Here is a 15699-nt window from a genome sequence, read left to right on the forward strand (position 1 = left end):
TCATTTTAGCTATTAAAAAAACCAACAACATCAATAATGAAAAGAAAACGTTTGAAAAATGTTGAGAGCATTTTGTAACGTTTTTCTAAAGAAGAATGAATGATATGTTCATGTAACACTTCGTAATTTCCTAATTGATGTCCGACAAGTTTCTTTACGTCCTCTTCTGATATACATGTTACTGATTTTTAAATAGAATCATTTGTTTCCAAAAAATAGAACGAAAATGTCACTCCGATTGGGTAACATCTACAGAGTTCAGCACTTAAGAGGAGATAAGGTAACAAGCACAACACATAGCATTACGCATTACATTAAAAAACCCCACAACTAATGAGGAACATTTGACAGTTACGTCCCCTTATCGTTAAAATAGATGGCGCGCTAGCATTTGCGGTCCCAGTCCATTTCCGGTTTCGGTAAAGATGGTGTAAACACGCTTGTGAACTGTGCCGTGTACATGTGTATGTCACTGAAACGAACGTGCTGGACATCTTTTCCTGAAGTTGACCGACATACGAGTAAACGAATGTTTGTTGCAAGTCGTAAATTCTTTAGAGATATGATTTCGCTGATGCGAGACAACGGGAATCGGCATGGATGTTGACTAATGGCCATGCCTGATGCTCATAGGATGTTGACATACTGCCGATCATAGTTATCCTGTTATCTATAGGTAATTATACTTTAGTGTAACTCGAACAGTTGTTGAATCATTTGATGTTAAACAAATCATGTGAACACAATTTACATCGTACAATAGTAGTCAGTAGCAGGCTAGGCCTATGTGTTTTGACTGCAGCATTATTGAAAGAATAAGAGTATATAGAAAACTGTATTTATAGCATTGCACGCTGATATACACTGTAACTGGTAGGAATATCACAGATTGACGTTATGTTTATGTATTTATTACACGTACTGTACATTTCTTATAACGGTACAGATGTTACTAGATTCGCATTCCTGTGTAACTACAAATACATTGTACAAATATACTTGTATGTACATTTGTGTACATGTACATGCAAGATATATATATATATAGTTGTACATTACAGTTTCAAGCTTAGACTGGATTATGCATGTACATCTAGATCTGAACAATGATTGATGCTATGGAAATGTTTGATGTGCTTGATTAAAACTATCCTAAAACTGAAATTAAATTAAAGAACATTGTGCAAGATTTTTTAAGGAAGGAGAAACATTTATCCTTGATTTTTTTTCATTGTTCCTTGAAATAATTTTCGTTTATTTCCATATTACAGCGTGGAGTTGACATGCTGTGATAATTAATTTGGTCATACAGAAATGATCTACATGCTAGCCAAGCATTGATATATAAATTATTTGGATACATGTAGTATTTTTGTATGTACAAACTACAGTCTAATGAAAAAGTCAGTGTTTCAAAGATGAAAGACGACAGTGGGGGATGCTTCAGCGAAATTATGTAAGATTCTTTTATGCTAATTATATAATAACCCAATGCATTAAAGCCATCGTTCAAATTAAAATTATAAGCATACATCAGTATATTGTAATTATAATTCGTTACTGTCGTTTACTTGTATATTTTTCTAAAACAATGATATTGTAGATCCAGAAATTGAATTATCTTGATTTTTCATTGATCTTAAAAAAAGACATAAAAAAACTTTTTTGACTAAATCATCTACGGTAATATATTGTTAGCTTTTTTCATTGGACTGATATGTTGATATAACTACATGTAGATATCTAATCCCATTTTCACAAGTCGAGATCTCTCTGTCTCTTTAGCAGCTTTATATTAGTCGAGATTTCTCTCTCTCTATAGCAGCTATTAATTTATTAAACTTTTAAGACATATTTAATAATAAGTGTAGTGCAATGTTTCCTCAAGTTTTGGTGGTCTTTGTAAAGGTATGTTTACATATACATGTAGGGTAAAACTGTTAATTGATCAACCAGTAAAGTAATCTATTATTACCAGTAGTATATTTGTAATAAATAGAGGATCTTGCATGAGTGATCATTTCATATGAGATTTTATGAAACGAGTCTAAGAAAATTTCATTTTTGCAAGCCTTGGCGTGACAAGTTTCATGAAATCTCATATGAAATGAACATAAATTTAAGATACTTTTTATCACATAACTACAAATACCTACATAACAAAGAATTTAGGTCAAAATGTATTCCGAAAATCCAGCCATTTTGTCCCGCCATCCTTGTAATTCTGACGTCACGTCATTTTTCCTGACGTCGTTTTATTGTTTCTGTCTGACGTCACAATGAATTTCCAGCCAATGAAAATCGCTCCAGGTTATATTACACTAGTGACATATGCAAAAATATTACACGGGCGAAATTACTGGATATTAGGCAGATTATATGATAATACATTTATAATATACATGCATACTTGTATAATATACATGCATACTTGTATAATATACATGTATACATGTGTATGCATGTATGTACACATGCAAAATGTACTGAGCTAGACCATGTGGTAAATTACTGATACTTAAGAGTTACTGAGTAAGTGATATCACATTTATACAAATTTCTTAAACCAATATACATGTTTTCTCCATTTAACCAGATTTTGGTATATTAGTTGAGATGGGCAAAACTTTCAGCAATTTCGCAAAGGCCACCCGAATCTGATTACATGTACACATAATGTAAGGGTCAAGATTTGAGTGGAAGAAAAATGGAGTGACCAGAGAAAAGCAATCTAATCTGGTATGGCAGATGACCCGGGTCCAGACCTTTTTCAGTTTTGACTTCACCACGACTATATGTACTACATACCAGGATACCTGGTCACCTGATATGTATATGTGTAGCTACTACCAGTATTATAATATATATGATGAACCTACAGTGGCAGGCCCTACATGTACGGTAATGATTGCTTAAGACTGAGACTAAATTACCAACAAAGTATTTCTTGTTTTAAATTCTATTAAAACAAATAGAAAGTGTTCAGCTAAAACAGTGTTTCCTTTTTATTTACACATCACTTTTCCTTCATTAGCACTATATATCCTGCCAATATATTGTGAAAATCATAAATACTGTCTGGAACTTGGGTTTTATTAGATCAATGTCCTATTAACAGCCAGGGTCATGTAATTCAAGGAAGTGCCAGGTTTGTTGGTGGAGGAAAGCTAGAGCACCTGGAGAAAAAACACTAGAATAGACTGTGCGATTAAATTTCCATGAGTTTCCTGTTCAGTCTTTTAATCATTTTATTCAATCTATATGAAAGTCTAAATGTCATTTATGAATATTTCCATCACCATAATGGATGTGATTTTTTTTCTCTATTCACAGTATTACCTCTGTAGATCAAACAATATTTATGAGCATAAAAACATGTCAGATATGATCTTAAACATAAATGTATTGAGAAATGTGCTTCCTCTTCTAATAGCAGCAATCACATCCCTACAGATAATAAATGTTTCAATACAGGTTGGTTGATGTTCATAACTACAAACCACTACAATCTACTACAACACCAGTTAACACTGCTTGCAACATGCACATGAAGTTGAGTTAGTCCTGTATTTGGCAGTGCATGTATAATAATATGTGACTTGTCAAATGATAACCAAGTGATTAAATATCATTGACAAAAGCCATGTAGTGTTTAATTTCACAATACATGTAAATATATTATATATATATACATTGTTTTAAAAGCATGCATTTTGCATTGTCTGAATTTACATTTGTACATGTCCCTGTGTCAAGTAACTTGAATTAACATGTCCCTGAGTCAGGTAATTGCTTCATAACTACTTTTTGTCAAAGAATAAACATGTGCTTTGTCCCTGGAAAGTTAATATTAAAATGATAGTAATAAGTTACCTAGTACATGCAGCACCTAGTAAAAACATAAGTTTATCTGTAAATACAGGTTGTCCACGTTGCTGACTTAGAATCATATAATTATGGTGGGGTTTTTTTTAACATGTATTTTAACCATGCACACTCCTGGCATGTCAGTATAATCAATAATGATTGTGGATATGAATTGGCAGAACTTATTGTATTGTATAACTACATCACAAATTACACATTATTGTTATTATCTAAAAGAATCACACAAATTCACATCAGATCATGTACATTTAATTGTTTTATTTTACATGTAATAAAACTTTGCTATAAAATGTTATGCCATGTCAATATAATTTAATAGTACTAAAATGTCACCAGAGAGACAATGGCTCGTATTTAGAAAATATTTCATATTTATATGTTTGGGAAAAATGAATGATTTGATATTTTGTTATTTTCACGACTGTTATGTTAACGTACATCCCGTATTTCTATAGGAGATACTGATCACGATTACCTCTCAGCTTTTGTTCAATATATTGTATTTGTTTTAATTTTTTTAGCAAAATCAATCTTACAGCTGCATTCTAATATTAAATCATAAGCCCTGGAACTGAAAATAACTCGATTCCCATGCTTGTTTGTACCAGAAACATAGCTACTGTAGATTTTTATTTAGTATTTACCGTTGCGGGAGACGACACTTCACCGGGTCAAAACACGAACCTGTAAGTCAGTTCGTTTTTATTTTTGACCAAAAATTCGAGCACCCATCGTTCCCAATTCTATCCATGGTCTCTACAAGCCAATACACACTCGCATGTCACTCGCAATGCAACATCCTCATCTACCCTTAGTTACGATAAGGTTTAACTGTAAGTACTAGCGAAGTTCCCTAAAACTACCCAATAACATCCTTTATCTACCCTAAGTTACGATAAAGGTAAACTCATGTAAGTACTAGCGAAGTTCCCTAAAACTACCCAATAACATCCTTATCTACCCTAGTTTACGATAAGGTAACTCATAGTAAGTACTAGCGAAGTTCCCTAAAACTACCCAATAACATCCTATCTACCCTAATTACGATAAGGTTCATACTTCATTACCAACATTAAGGTAACTCATTTTAAGTACTAGCGAAGTTCCCTAAAACTACCCAATAACATCCTTATCTACCCTAGTTACGATAAGGTAAACTCATTTAAGTACAAGCGAAGTTCCCTAAAACTACCCAATAACATCCTTATCTACCCTAATTACGATAAGTAAACTCATAAAGTACTAGCGAAGTTCCCTAAAACTAACCCAATAACATCCTCATCTACCCTAGTTACGATAAGGTTAACTCATGTAAGTACTAGCGAAGTTCCCTAAAACTACCCAATAACATCCTTATCTACCCTAGTTACGATAAGGTTAACTCATTTAAGTACTAGCGAAGTTCCCTAAAACTACCCAATAACATCCTCATCTACCCTAGTTACGATAAGGTAAACTCATGTAAGTACTAGCGAAGTTCCCTAAAACTACCCAATAACATCCTTATCTACCCTAATTACGATAAGGTTAAACTCATTTAAGTACAAGCGAAGTTCCCTAAAACTACCCAATAACATCCTCATCTACCCTAATTACTATAAGGTTAACTCATTTAAGTACTAGCGAAGTTCCCTAAAACTACCCAATAACATCCTCATCTACCCTAATTACGATAAGGTTAACTCATTTAAGTACTAGCGAAGTTCCCTAAAACTACCCAATAACATCCTTATCTACCCTAATTACGATAAGGTTAACTCATTTAAGTACAAGCGAAGTTCCCTAAAACTACCCAATAACATCCTTATCTACCCTAGTTACGATAAGGTTAACTCATTTAAGTACTAGCGAAGTTCCCTAAAACTACCCAATAACATCCTTATCTACCCTAATTACGATAAGGTTAACTCATGTAAGTACTAGCGAAGTTCCCTAAAACTACCCAATAACATCCTTATCTACCCTAATTACTATAAGGTTAACTCATTTAAGTACAAGCGAAGTTCCCTAAAACTACCCAATAACATCCTATCTACCCTAATTACATAAGGTAAACTCATGTAAGTACTAGCGAAGTTCCCTAAACTACCCAATAACATCCTCATCTACCCTAATTACGATAAGGTAAACTCATGTAAGTACTAGCGAAGTTCCCTAAAACTACCCAATAACATCCTTATCTACCCTAATTACGATAAGGTAAACTCATGTAAGTACTAGCGAAGTTCCCTAAAACTACCCAATAACATCCTTATCTACCCTAATTACGATAATGTAAACTCATTTAAGTACTAGCGAAGTTCCCTAAAACTACCCAATAACATCCTCATCTACCCTAATTACGATAAGGTAAACTCATGTAAGTACTAGCGAAGTTCCCTAAAACTACCCAATAACATCCTTATCTACCCTAATTACGATAAGGTAAACTCATGTAAGTACTAGCGAAGTTCCCTAAAACTACCCAATAACATCCTTATCTACCCTAATTACGATAAGGTTAACTCATGTAAGTACTAGCGAAGTTCCCTAAAACTACCCAATAACATCCTTATCTACCCTAATTACGATAAGGTTAACTCATGTAAGTACTAGCGAAGTTCCCTAAAACTACCCAATAACATCCTTATCTACCCTAGTTACGATAAGGTAAACTCATGTAAGTACTAGCGAAGTTCCCTATAACTACCCAATAACATCCTTATCTACCCTAATTACGATAAGGTTAACTCATGTAAGTACTAGCGAAGTTCCCTAAAATTACCCAATAACATCCTTATCTACCCTAATTACGATAAGGTTAACTCATGTAAGTACTAGCGAAGTTCCCTATAACTACCCAATAATATCCTTATCTACCCTAATAACTATAAGGTAAACTCATGTAAGTACTAGCGAAGTTCCCTATAACTACCCAATAACATCCTTATCTACCCTAATTACGATAAGGTAAACTCATGTAAGTACTAGCGAAGTTCCCTATAACTACCCAATAACATCCTTATCTACCCTAGTTACGATAAGGTAAACTCATGTAAGTACTAGCGAAGTTCCCTATAACTACCCAATAACATCCTTATCTACCCTAGTTACGATAAGGTAAACTCATGTAAGTACTAGCGAAGTTCCCTAAAACTACCCAATAACATCCTTATCTACCCTAATTACGATAAGGTAAACTCATGTAAGTACTAGCGAAGTTCCCTAAAACTACCCAATAACATCCTTATCTACCCTAATTACGATAAGGTAAACTCATGTAAGTACTAGCGAAGTTCCCTAAAACTACCCAATAACATCCTTATCTACCCTAATTACGATAAGGTAAACTCATGTAAGTACTAGCGAAGTTCCCTATAACTACCCAATAACATCCTTATCTACCCTAATTACATAAGGTAAACTCATGTAAGTACTAGCGAAGTTCCCTATAACTACCCAATAACATCCTCATCTACCCTAATTACCATAAGGTAAACTCATGTAAGTACTAGCGAAGTTCCCTAAAACTACCCAATAACATCCTTATCTACCCTAATTACGATAAGGTAAACTCATGTAAGTACTAGCGAAGTTCCCTAAAACTACCCAATAACATCCTTATCTACCCTAATTACGATAAGGTAAACTCATGTAAGTACTAGCGAAGTTCCCTAAAACTACCCAATAACATCCTTATCTACCCTAATTACCATAAGGTAAACTCATGTAAGTACTAGCGAAGTTCCCTATAACTACCCAATAACATCCTCATCTACCCTAATTACCATAAGGTAAACTCATGTAAGTACTAGCGAAGTTCCCTAAAACTACCCAATAACATCCTCATCTACCCTAATTACCATAAGGTAAACTCATGTAAGTACTAGCGAAGTTCCCTAAAACTACCCAATAACATCCTCATCTACCCTAATTACGATAAGGTAAACTCATGTAAGTACTAGCGAAGTTCCCTAAAACTACCCAATAACATCCTCATCTACCCTAGTTACGATAAGGTAAACTCATGTAAGTACTAGCGAAGTTCCCTAAAACTACCCAATAACATCCTTATCTACCCTAATTACGATAAGGTAAACTCATGTAAGTACTAGCGAAGTTCCCTAAAACTACCCAATAACATCCTCATCTACCCTAATTACCATAAGGTAAACTCATGTAAGTACTAGCGAAGTTCCCTAAAACTACCCAATAACATCCTCATCTACCCTAATTACGATAAGGTAAACTCATGTAAGTACTAGCGAAGTTCCCTAAAACTACCCAATAACATCCTATCTACCCTAATTACGATAAGGTAAACTCATGTAAGTACTAGCGAAGTTCCCTAAAACTACCCAATAACATCCTTATCTACCCTAATTACGATAAGGTAAACTCATGTAAGTACTAGCGAAGTTCCCTAAAACTACCCAATAACATCCTTATCTACCCTAGTTACGATAAGGTAAACTCATGTAAGTACTAGCGAAGTTCCCTAAAACTACCCAATAACATCCTTATCTACCCTAATTACGATAAGGTAAACTCATGTAAGTACTAGCGAAGTTCCCTAAAACTACCAAATAACATCCTTATCTACCCTAATTACGATAAGGTAAACTCATGTAAGTACTAGCGAAGTTCCCTAAAACTACCCAATAACATCCTTATCTACCCTAATTACGATAAGGTAAACTCATGTAAGTACTAGCGAAGTTCCCTAAAACTACCCAATAACATCCTCATCTACCCTAATTACGATAAGGTAAACTCATGTAAGTACTAGCGAAGTTCCCTAAAACTACCCAATAACATCCTTATCTACCCTAGTTACGATAAGGTTAACTCATGTAAGTACTAGCGAAGTTCCCTAAAACTACCCAATAACATCCTTATCTACCCTAGTTACGATAAGGTAAACTCATGTAAGTACTAGCGAAGTTCCCTAAAACTACCCAATAACATCCTCATCTACCCTAATTACGATAAGGTTAACTCATGTAAGTACTAGCGAAGTTCCCTAAAACTACCCAATAACATCCTCATCTACCCTAGTTACGATAAGGTAAACTCATGTAAGTACTAGCGAAGTTCCCTAAAACTACCCAATAACATCCTCATCTACCCTAATTACCATAAGGTAAACTCATGTAAGTACTAGCGAAGTTCCCTAAAACTACCCAATAACATCCTTATCTACCCTAATTACGATAAGGTAAACTCATGTAAGTACTAGCGAAGTTCCCTAAAACTACCCAATAACATCCTTATCTACCCTAGTTACGATAAGGTAAACTCATGTAAGTACTAGCGAAGTTCCCTAAAACTACCCAATAACATCCTTATCTACCCTAGTTACGATAAGGTTAACTCATGTAAGTACTAGCGAAGTTCCCTAAAACTACCCAATAACATCCTTATCTACCCTAATTACGATAAGGTAAACTCATGTAAGTACTAGCGAAGTTCCCTAAAACTACCCAATAACATCCTTATCTACCCTAATTACGATAAGGTAAACTCATGTAAGTACTAGCGAAGTTCCCTAAAACTACCCAATAACATCCTCATCTACCCTAGTTACGATAAGGTAAACTCATGTAAGTACTAGCGAAGTTCCCTAAAACTACCCAATAACATCCTTATCTACCCTAATTACGATAAGGTAAAACTCATTTAAGTACTAGCGAAGTTCCCTAAAACTACCCAATAACATCCTCATCTACCCTAGTTACGATAAGGTTAACTCATGTAAGTACTAGCGAAGTTCCCTAAAACTACCCAATAACATCCTTATCTACCCTAATTACGATAAGGTAAACTCATGTAAGTACTAGCGAAGTTCCCTAAAACTACCCAATAACATCCTTATCTACCCTAATTACGATAAGGTAAACTCATGTAAGTACTAGCGAAGTTCCCTAAAACTACCCAATAACATCCTCATCTACCCTAGTTACGATAATGTAAACTCATTTAAGTACTAGCGAAGTTCCCTAAAACTACCCAATAACATCCTCATCTACCCTAGTTACGATAAGGTAAACTCATGTAAGTACTAGCGAAGTTCCCTAAAACTACCCAATAACATCCTTATCTACCCTAATTACGATAAGGTAAACTCATGTAAGTACTAGCGAAGTTCCCTAAAACTACCCAATAACATCCTTATCTACCCTAATTACGATAAGGTAAACTCATGTAAGTACTAGCGAAGTTCCCTAAAACTACCCAATAACATCCTTATCTACCCTAATTACGATAAGGTAAACTCATGTAAGTACTAGCGAAGTTCCCTAAAACTACCCAATAACATCCTTATCTACCCTAGTTACGATAAGGTAAACTCATGTAAGTACTAGCGAAGTTCCCTAAAACTACCCAATAACATCCTTATCTACCCTAATTACGATAAGGTTAACTCATGTAAGTACTAGCGAAGTTCCCTAAAACTACCCAATAACATCCTTATCTACCCTAATTACGATAAGGTTAACTCATGTAAGTACTAGCGAAGTTCCCTAAAACTACCCAATAACATCCTTATCTACCCTAATTACGATAAGGTAAACTCATTTAAGTACTAGCGAAGTTCCCTAAAACTACCCAATAACATCCTTATCTACCCTAGTTACGATAATGTTAACTCATGTAAGTACTAGCGAAGTTCCCTAAAACTACCCAATAACATCCTTATCTACCCTAGTTACGATAAGGTAAACTCATGTAAGTACTAGCGAAGTTCCCTAAAACTACCCAATAACATCCTTATCTACCCTAGTTACGATAAGGTTAACTCATTTAAGTACTAGCGAAGTTCCCTAAAACTACCCAATAACATCCTTATCTACCCTAATTACGATAAGGTAAACTCATGTAAGTACTAGCGAAGTTCCCTAAAACTACCCAATAACATCCTTATCTACCCTAATTACGATAAGGTAAACTCATGTAAGTACTAGCGAAGTTCCCTAAAACTACCCAATAACATCCTTATCTACCCTAATTACGATAAGGTAAACTCATGTAAGTACTAGCGAAGTTCCCTAAAACTACCCAATAACATCCTTATCTACCCTAATTACGATAAGGTAAACTCATGTAAGTACTAGCGAAGTTCCCTAAAACTACCCAATAACATCCTTATCTACCCTAATTACGATAAGGTAAACTCATGTAAGTACAAGCGAAGTTCCCTAAAACTACCCAATAACATCCTCATCTACCCTAGTTACGATAAGGTAAACTCATGTAAGTACTAGCGAAGTTCCCTAAAACTACCCAATAACATCCTCATCTACCCTAGTTACGATAAGGTAAACTCATGTAAGTACTAGCGAAGTTCCCTAAAACTACCCAATAACATCCTTATCTACCCTAGTTACGATAAGGTAAACTCATGTAAGTACTAGCGAAGTTCCCTAAAACTACCCAATAACATCCTCATCTACCCTAGTTACGATAAGGTTAACTCATGTAAGTACTAGCGAAGTTCCCTAAAACTACCCAATAACATCCTTATCTACCCTAGTTACGATAAGGTTAACTCATTTAAGTACTAGCGAAGTTCCCTAAAACTACCCAATAACATCCTTATCTACCCTAGTTACGATAAGGTTAACTCATTTAAGTACTAGCGAAGTTCCCTAAAACTACCCAATAACATCTTTATCTACCCTAGTTACGATAAGGTTAACTCATTTAAGTACTAGCGAAGTTCCCTAAAACTACCCAATAACATCCTCATCTACCCTAGTTACGATAAGGTTAACTCATTTAAGTACTAGCGAAGTTCCCTAAAACTACCCAATAACATCCTCATCTACCCTAGTTACGATAAGGTTAACTCATTTAAGTACTAGCGAAGTTCCCTAAAACTACCCAATAACATCCTTATCTACCCTAATTACTATAAGGTAAACTCATGTAAGTACTAGCGAAGTTCCCTAAAACTACCCAATAACATCCTCGTCTACCCTAATTACTATAGGGTAAACTCATGTAAGTACTAGGGAAGTTCCCTAAAACTACCCAATAACATCCTAATCTACCCTAGTTACGATAAGGTAAACTCATGTAAGTACTAGCGAAGTTCCCTAAAACTACCCAATTACATCCTTATCTACCCTAATTACGATAAGGTAAACTCATGTAAGTACTAGCGAAGTTCCCTAAAACTACCCAATAACATCCTCATCTACCCTAATTACGATAAGGTTAACTCATGTAAGTACTAGCGAAGTTCCCTATAACTACCCAATAACATCCTCATCTACCCTAATTACGATAAGGTAAACTCATGTAAGTACTAGCGAAGTTCCCTAAAACTACCCAATAACATCCTCATCTACCCTAATTACGATAAGGTAAACTCATGTAAGTACTAGCGAAGTTCCCTAAAACTACCCAATAACATCCTCATCTACCCTAATTACGATAAGTTAAACTCATGTAAGTACTAGCGAAGTTCCCTAAAACTACCCAATAACATCCTTATCTACCCTAGTTACGATAATGTAAATCATTTTTGTGTTCGACAAATAACATTCTGATCTATTTCATTTCAGCAAATTTTAATGCACATAAGATGCAAATGGATTTGACATCAGGCAAAGCATATATAAGTCATCTCCAAACAAATCCGGTATAGTACAATTATCAACAAAATATTTTAACATTTAACATTACATCTTGAATGAAATATTTGTAGTGTATCTACCCAGCCTATCACCGTAGAAAAATCTAAAAAAAATCTTTTAGTTTCAGAAAAATATACTGGTATACATTGCAATAAATATGTATTCTTTTCTTCATCACAATTGTCACAGCCATGTGCTTTGTGTTAAAGTACTGGTGAAGAACATTATATTTATGTACTTTGGTTCTGAGGGATGATCTTGGTTCATTAAATAATGGACATTTAAAAGTATAGTGTTCTAATGTTTCATAACCAAGGCCACAATCTCATAATCTCTCAAATTATCGTGAAATAGGTCAGAATTTAGATTGCTAGAGGAATTTCTGAGCTGGCACAAAGTAATATTCATAATTCAACAACCATTGTTTATAAAGATATATGTTAGGTTCCACATTATCCATGTTAAAAATGAGTGTTTTAAATTGTGCAACAATATCAACATTCGATAAGTCATTCTGACCTATCAGAGCTATCAAAGCTACGTTTCAACATTACTTAACTTTAAATCTTTAAATAAATCTTAAACCTAAAACTTAGCATTGGTAAGCATTACTTGAGTTAAGGAAACCTCGTTCAGCTAGAGAGAATTCCTTGAAATCTGTAATGCATTCCCATGGAGAATTTTAAGTTAAGGAATTCCTTTAAGGAATGTTCGTGAAACTGTACGAGAATGGTACCTTTAAATTCAGGACGACTTAATTTCGCGATTAGGACGATGATTCTGCTGTGTCTGTCTTTCAAACAATTTCATAGCAATTATTTCCTTATATAAACGAGGGCAGCACAATTTCATCGCACGCTTAAATAGGTTTGTCAATAACAAATGGCGAGAGTTTGACCTTAATGAGTATCGCTGAATCATTTTCATTACTGACTAAATGGTCCTTCACAGTAAAAGGTTAAAGGCCCATTAATCTTCCGACACAAAAATAATAAGTTTCTTAAAGAACGATTGTAACATGATAATGTTGATATTGAAGACCTAAAATAAAATTTCAACACGAGATAACAGTAGCTGGTTTGTGGGCTAGCGCAGTGATAATCAACTAAAATGTGGTTAGACGACGTCTGAAAACATCATGCGATCCGCGTTATGAAACGTTTTACTTAGTTGGATTAAATTCTTCATAAGGAGAGGATAAGTGTAGTATTAACGTTAAGTTAATAACATTTGTGACTCTACAGATTATTAGTCTCGTTTTATATTCCCAATTTTTAACGTTATTTGTTTTCCTTGCGCCAATTCGATCGACCACGTATACGTTTGATGCGACGACTTCATGTCGAACGTCTCAAAGAAAAATTTTGTTCGTTTATAATCGATAGTTTTGTCAGCGTTATTCAGTCAGTCTGGCAAACAGAGTTAAATGAGAATATAGTTATTTTATATCGCTTACTTGCAAGAAATTCAACATGTCAAAATTGTCTTTCTGTAACTATCGATCATTGCCATATAAACGTAGAAGTCAGCTTCCACATGGAACACTAAACAAAAAAGACTATTTATTAAAGATATAAATATCATATTACTGTTATCCAACAATATACATGATCTGTCTCTCCAATGTTACTGTATCTAGTCATATTTATATTGCGTGTCTCAAGGCGATTGTCTGCGTTTTCTTTACTGCAACATATAAGTATTATATAGTTATGTATGGGGTTGAAGGATATAGCAAGATATGGCTAGTTTCTGGTTTCCGCGAGACTTGTCTATGTCCCGAGGCGGAGCCGGGGAGTAAGTGAATTTAACAAAGTAACTTTTATATAGTGTAAATAAAGAAGAGATATCATATTTTAGCTTGAGGTATTGTGCTCATATAATTGCGCATATACCATTTATTGACGTTAAATTATCATATGTCAGCAAGTTGTCAGATGGAAATGTGTCATAACATAATTTAGCTATATCAAGTTTATTGATGCAATAAAGCATTTGATTGTTCATTGTGATGAAAATATTGAACATTTAAAGGTGATGGTGTGATATGTTATATTTTATTTGGATGTTTCATGGCAGTGAAAGTTTATAGAAATTATTGACAAGAACTACCGACTACTACGAGACAAAAACGCGCATACACACTGTTTCCCAATGTTAATGCCGGTTTTAGAAACAACATGTTTTTCTTTTAAGTTGGAAAATATTAGCAAAAGTCATAATAATGTTTTTTATGAAGCGTGAATCTGATAGAAATCATGATAAACGGAGTATTTTAATACATAAAATTCATAGGGTGGAGTTAACATCTGTCGGTATTCTGAGTAAATAATGCTGACTTACTGTGAGTTACTACTATGTTTTCAGTGTAAACACTGGTTTTGTCAATTATGCAAACGATCACTTATCTAAATTTGGAAGATATATTGTTTACTTTGTCGTGTGTATGGCCACAACAGTGAAATTCCGGTATATTCTTAGATAATGACTAATAACTATCTTTGATTCGAAACAGATCAGTCTCAAACATACTACTATATGGTTGATTTTATTGTCAACATTAGTATTAACGCCTATCACGAAAATTGTTAAATTGTTTGGATTTTTTATTTATTTTTTATTTTAAGAAAATCCTGAAATGATTTTTTAGTTTCGACTTTGTTTTTTTGTTTTTAATTTTTTATTCAATGGTTATTAGTAACAACAACCATGCGTATTGGTCCAAATTGTAGTGTGCGATAGCTCTAAAGAAAGCTAAACAATAAAATATCTAAAGGGATGCATATAAAGCCTTTAATCCTCCATTTAAATATATTATGTTATTCGTATATTACATTTACCTTCCTATGTCGTGCATACTGAACTTCCCTTCAGGATACCAACACTAACAAACTTTTTATTTAGTCGTCTCATTTTTAAGCATGAAATTATTTTCATATAGCATTTATGGTCTATATAGACGCAGGAGCTTTGCAGACAATCTTAATTCATAATGCGCGCTATATTTAAATTATCCACTCATTCTATGGTCTCTGCATTAACATTATTTAAACTAGACCGTTTATCAACGACGATTTAATCCACAAGATGGAACATTCATTTTGACGGTCATCTCGTCAACATTAGTGTCGTCACAATGGTCATGTTTTGGGTGTCAGTTATACCGTCATATACTTCATTTTGCCTTGGT

The 15699-nt window shown here is 34.3% G+C and overlaps 1 protein-coding gene across 1 annotated transcript in view; it reads left to right on the plus strand.

Moving 5' to 3' along the window:
* The window catches only part of LOC138309387 (solute carrier family 35 member F3-like), a 33884-nt gene that overhangs the window by 15635 nt on the left and 2550 nt on the right, over nucleotides 1-15699 (plus strand). The window lies entirely within an intron of this gene.

Source organism: Argopecten irradians, chromosome 15 (genome assembly GCF_041381155.1).
Source record: "Argopecten irradians isolate NY chromosome 15, Ai_NY, whole genome shotgun sequence".
NCBI classification, from domain to species: Eukaryota; Metazoa; Mollusca; class Bivalvia; order Pectinida; family Pectinidae; genus Argopecten; species Argopecten irradians.